The sequence below is a fragment of the Lissotriton helveticus genome, chromosome 4_1 (genome assembly GCF_964261635.1).
Source record: "Lissotriton helveticus chromosome 4_1, aLisHel1.1, whole genome shotgun sequence".
In the NCBI taxonomy this organism is placed as follows: domain Eukaryota; kingdom Metazoa; phylum Chordata; class Amphibia; order Caudata; family Salamandridae; genus Lissotriton; species Lissotriton helveticus.
Window position 1 is genome coordinate 1,925,404,080 of NC_136063.1, and position 6,622 is coordinate 1,925,410,701.

Sequence of the window (6,622 nt, forward strand, 5' to 3'; positions counted from 1 at the left end):
CCCATGTTAATTTCCATAGGACGTTCAGACACGACTACAGCCCGAACCGCTGAATGGAATTAGACCAAACTTTGCAAAATTGTAGGGACTGGTACGCAGAAGTGCCTTTTCTATATTTGGTGAATATTGCCCCAGTGGTTTTTGTGAAAATTAACTTCAAAAACACATATATATCTATATAAGCTTACTGTAAGCTTACTGTACTCTGTACCTTACCGAGTACGAGCTGAATTCTGATTGGCTGCCAATGTCTGTCAACACTCCAAAACAGAAATTGTTGGCAGCCATCTTGTACCTCGGTAGACTGAGGCACAGGAAAGCAGAAAAACAAACGTGTAGAACTCAAAAAGGGGGCAGGGTAGACGCACCCTGACCCACCAGGCCTGCTCAGGGGGTCCCACAATCGCGGGGTACGCGTGAGATCTGATTGGCTGTCAGCACTTCATCCAAGAAGAGTTGACAGCCATCTTGGGACCAATATACATGATAGCACCTCATTAAAAAGCATTGTAATTAATAGAGGGTTTTAAGACTTTAGTTACATTATAAATCATTTGTTGATGGTACCATACTCACTTTAGGAATTATGGTATGTTCTAAGGTGATTTTACCATGTGAAAAAGCCTTCTGCTGGGATATCATGAATCATGTTTGAAAGAAAACTATTATCTCATGCTTTTCCCACAGTGGTTTGGAAGGGGATCTATAAGCTAAACTGAAAGCATATTTTCTGTAAATTCACATTATCTTTCTCAGTCATGTGAGAATGAAGTCTGACAGTCTCAGTAAAACATGTACATCCAACAAGGACAGAGACTGTCAGTTGATTCCTTTGTGTTCTACTGCAGCCTCCTAGAGTGTTCTAAAGAACAACTAGAGCGCTAACAGTCCTACTTATTACAAAGGTATGGCATACCTGAAGCCATCTTGATTGGAATAAAGTGGTAACTCTTAAAACATTTAATTTAAAAAGGAACAAAATGAGGGGGTATATTTTGCCATAGAAAGTATGATTAGTGCTGCAGAAAGAAAAATTAGGGCACATTTTGAGTGACTTCTCAAATCCTCTTCTATTTCATTAAAAAATTCTGACATGCAGTCTCCCAAGATGGCCACCAGAGACAAAAGAGCCCAAATGTAGCCCAAATATCACCCAGATGTAGCCCAAGTATAGCCCAATGACAGAATGTCCCAGAGTGTTCTAAAGAACAACTAGAGCGCTAACAGTCTTAATTATGACAAAAGTATGGCAGTGATGTCATTTGAGATGTCATCAGTGATGTCACTGACCATGTCATGAATGATGAAATATGTGACATCATCAGCAGTGGATTGCGGGTGCGCGAAATTTAGTTAGTACAACTAACTATATAGGTGCAATTTCAATGGTTTTGTATGAGTGAAATGTCCAGCTAACTATAACAACCCCTAAAACTTATAGTTTTTTGAGTGAATTTTAAAGGTTTTTTAAATGCTAATTCCTAACTATATAAGGCCTGAAACCTATGTTTTTTTTCAGTGAAAAAAAAAAAAATATATACATAAAACAGTTTATCACTTGTAGCACTCCCCTAGCAGTGTATTGCTTGGTCTGCCCGTGTGGCCTCCGCTACATAGGGAGCACTATCAATATGCTAAAGCTGCGGATCTTAGAACACCTAAGAGCTATTGATAAGGCCGACCAAGCATACCCGGTTGCCCGGCATTTTGCCGAAAAACACAACAGGGACCGCAACCAGCTCCAATATTTTGGCCTTGACACCATTAAAACTAACGCTAGAGGGGGTGACTGCCTGCGACGTTTACGCAGGCTTGAGTCGCGCTATATCATAGATCTCTCCACGAAGTGGCCAAAAGGGATGAATAGTGGGGAAGAAATGGTCTTTCATTTAGGCAAACAGTAACATTGCTGTCTACAGATCTATATGTATTCTGCCTTCGCTGAAGTTTTGTGGATCATTGTATATATTACTGTATATATCACTGTATATAATATTGCGTGTGTGTGTATATATATTATATGTCGTTGTATAGTCACAGGGGAGGTTAATTAAGATGAATCGATAAATTTCCTCTCCAGTACTTATACTTATAGACTTAACCAACGCAGAGAATCCGTTTTCTGTATACACCCACATCGCTCAAAACAAGTGGTAATTTAATAGGTTCAAAGGGCTCTTTGATTCCTACGTTATATGTTAAACTAACATTAACTAGATTATTATTGACCACTGGCACATCTTCATAGTCCCCCCCCCTTTTTTTGGTACCTCACACTCTTTGCACTATGTATGACATGTTCACGTTTAATTAATTTCAGTATAGATAATTCTGTACAAAAGGTTGTATATAGTGCCACCTCCCGTTATTTTAGAGGACCATTGCCGATCCACGGCTATATCAAATAGTGTACAAAATATCATTTGAAATATACAAGATACCTCCCATGCGTGCATATTCACCTATCTATAGGTATGAGTACGTTGAGAATACTTATTATGAGCATTTCGATAATATGTATATATTTCACCATTACAAGATGGCGCGTGTTGGGAGATTTAAAGTCCTCTGTCGATGTCGACTGAGAGGTGTAACCTTTGTACTATGTCACCTATATTAAATGAACCGGTTTTACGTGTGTAAACACACACACTGACGAAGGCCAAGTGCTGAAACGCGTCTGTGGCGAGCTTGTAGTTAATAAACTACTGTGTGATTGAAGGTACCCCCCGAGTGCTGTCATCTCTTTCCTGGGATTTTTGGGATTGTGACGAGCGCAATATATATATATATATATATATATATATATATATATATATATGATGAATCTTGTCGCATAGAACAGCAAAAGTTCAAATACTTAGCAACAAAGAGCCGACCCAAAAGGTGCTGGTGAACGATTTCTTTATTCCATAGAAGCCAGCGCTGCCGCCATGACGCGTTTCGCCTCCAGGGAGGCTTGATCACATGACAAACTGCGTGCATCAAGCTAGACTATTTAAAGTGACAGTGCATTATCTCGTGTCATAGAAATGAAAGAAATATTTCAAAACACGCTTGCTGCAAGTATATACAACGGAAAAAGGGAGGATAGAGCCCAAGTGGGCTACCTTGGTTCAAGATAAAGCAATATACATATTTATAATCAATTATGTATCTAAATTGAAAAATACAAGATAAAAACATGTAGAAATTGCAAAACTTGATCCATACAAAACACTGAAATCATTATGCACATGATAAAATAATTCATCTATGTACAACCTGAAGTGTCAACATCCAAATATTCCACCATGTATAAGAGAATAATGTATTTACAAATAGTGCAAATAATGCAAATCCAATAGCAGCAAGAATAATGACACGCAAAATATGCATGTTTAAATTAAGCCCCAGTGGGCAAGTCACAATAGTAGTCATAGGCATGAAAGTGCATATATAAAGTGCAAAAATAAGCAAAGTGCAAAGAAATAATCATAAGTGATTCCAAAGTTAAAATCAGCAACAAATGTATACTGAAGTTTAAAAAGAGAGAAATTCATCATATATACAACAGGAAACACATTTGCAGGGAACAGTTCAATAAATGCTCAAATATCCGGACAGGCATGAAAAGGCATCAAAATCAAGACTAGAGACAAGTGTAGAGGTCTTCCCTGTCATTGAGGCCATTCGGATTCTTAGTGTTCAATTCCAGAATGTATCGAGTCTCAAGGAGACGGAGCTTGGCCTCACGGTCCCCTCCCCTCCTTGACGCCTCGACACAGTCAATTAGAAAAAATACAAGTGAATCAGGGACCCCAGAATGCTTGTCCTGAAAATGCCTGGCAACCGGATAGTTTTGGTCGTGACCAGAAATTGCTCGTATGTGTTGGAGTATTCTCTTGTGGGCGGGCAGCTTAGTGCTGCCCACATATTGTAGCCCACAGGGGCACTCCAACACATAAACGGCATATTCCGTTTTGCATGTAAGCCACTTTGAAATTGCAGTAGGATGCTCGAAAAAAGGACTTTTAAAATGTGTCCTATTACTGCTGAAGCGGCATGCCTTGCATTGGGGGCAGATCTTAAAGCCCTTCTTCAAAGCTGACCAGGTGGTGGAAACCTTGGGTTCCAAAGTGTGGCTGACCAGAGCTTTGGACATTGAAGGGGATCTTCTGAAGGTCAAGGTTGGCTTGGTGTCCACCTTGTGACCAATCACGGGGTCACTAAGAACCAAATTCCAATTCCTATTGATAATTTTACGAAGGGCCCCATGTTGTCGGTTAAATGTTAAAATCGCTCTGGTGGAGCACGTTAGAGCATCCTTGGTCACATCGTTGTTCAATTGAGCATTCCTAGTTTTGGGTATTAATGCCTCCTGCCTACTCATAGAATTGGAACGTGTAATAGCCTTTGCCAAAGTTTCAGTGGAGTAGCCTCTGGCCAGGAAGCGTAATCTGCATGCCTCTTGCGCAGCCGCGCATTCGGCATCTGTACTGCAGATTCTCCTTATTCGAAGCATTTCCCCAAAGGGAATACTACGAATTAGGTGTGCTGGATGTTGACTATTAGAGTGCAGGATGGTGTTTCCTGCACTGGGCTTCCTATATAGTCTGGTGTTTAGACTGGTACCTTCCACCAATACCTCAACATCTAAGAAACAGATGGACTCAGTGCTAAAGTTTGCTGTAAAATTAAGATTGATGGTATTCAGGTTAATCAAATCAACAAAATTTTTGGCCTCCTCTATTTCACCCCTCCAAATCAAGAAAACATCGTCAATGTAACGCAAATATAAAACAATATTGTCAAAAAAAAGAGCATGGTGCTGACCGACTAGGACCTGTTCCTCCCATAGCCCAACGTGAAGACACGCGTAGCTAGGTGAGAAACAGGCCCCCATCGCCACACCTCTAACCTGATGGTAAATTGCGCCATTGAAAATGAAGAAGTTTTGTTCCAGGCACATTCTGGTCATGTCCACCAGCATTTTATTGTGTGCCGTTGGGAGAGGTAAGTCTTTATTCAAATAGTGGGCCAAGGCCCTGAGTCCATCCTCGTGTTTGATTGAGGTATAGAGAGATGAAACATCCAAAGTCACAAGTACCATGCTGTCCTCCCAAATGAAATTTTCGATCCTAGCGAGAAAATCAAAAGAATCCTTGACATAGGAAGGAAGATTTTTGACATGGCTTTGTAAAAAAAAGTCAATATATTCGGACACGTTTTCCAGAGAACTGTCTATGGCCGAGATGATAGGACGGCCAGGTGGTACATGATTATCCTTATGTATCTTAGGGAGTAAATACCAAGAAGGGATGACAGGATAATCTTTCTTAAGGTATTTAAATTCCTCGTGTGTGAGTAACCCCGCACTTCTCCACACATGTAGTTTTTGATGTTGTGTGGTCCACGCATTCTTGACAACCTGTATGTTGCTTTTACGATAACAGGATATATCACTCAGTTGTGAATCCGCCTGTTGTAAGTACATGTCCCTAGGCCACAGGACCACGTTACCGCCTTTATCGGCCTGTTTGACGATGACATTGTTGTTTTTTTGCAGTTTCACAATCAGTTGTTTATAGCATTGGTTTTGCTTGGAAATGTGGAACTTTTTTTTGTTGGTGGTGGTATAAAGATGTTTGATATCGCGGACCACACTTTCCTGAAATGTGTCCAAATTATCATGGGCCATGATTGGTAGAAAGGTGGATTTCGGCTTGAAGGGGGTGACCCGCTGTCCAATTGGTTCCAGGGGAACATCTCTAAGATTTTCCATGGATGGTTGGTTTTGTAGATCCCAGATTGTATCAAAGGTGGCCTGGCTTTGGCTGCTAGAAAAAGTGGGACTTGGTGGAATTGCAGGTTCAATAATCTTTTTTGGGTGTAGTTCAAAGAATTTTTTGAGTTTGAGTTTTCTTGTGAACCTGTATATGTCCATGCGAGTATCAGCATAGCTCATATTGCAAGGAGGGCAATATGAAAGTCCCAAACTAAGAACCGCAGTCTCAGCTGAAGTGAGTTTAATATTCGAGAGATTGACTACTGATTTTGTTTCTGCTTCCGCGTCTTTCGCTTGTTGCGATTCCAGCGTCCCATTTTGCCCGGGTCGTTGTCGTTTGAGCTGGCGGTCGCCAGTAGGTAGTTATAGTTAGGACCTAGTTTCCATAGGAAATCCGCAACATTCTATTGGGAATAACTTTGGCGCCGGTGGACGAATTTTTGCAAATTTCTCAAAGAAGATGGCCCGCTCCACTCTGCTCCTTCCCTGAAAGTTTGGGGGGGATTCGTCAAGCGGGGGCTGAGATAAAAGTGGGGTCCCAAAACGTGTTTTCTCCATGTTAATTTCCATAGGGCGGTTGGACTCACTTTTAGCCCGAACGGCTGAATGGATTCCCACCAAACTTGGCAAAATTGTAGGGTCTGGTAGCCCGATGTGCCTTTGCTATGTCTCAAGATATGTGCTCCAGAGGATTTTGAGTAATTTAGGTTAAAAAAATATATATATCTATAAGTGCGCCCTGGTACGCGCACCGGGGAGCGCACCCAGCGCACTACGCGAGTACGCGAGCGGAAAGCTGATTGGCTCTCGGGTGTCTGTCAACATTCCAAACAGTCCAGAGCGGCCGCCATCTTG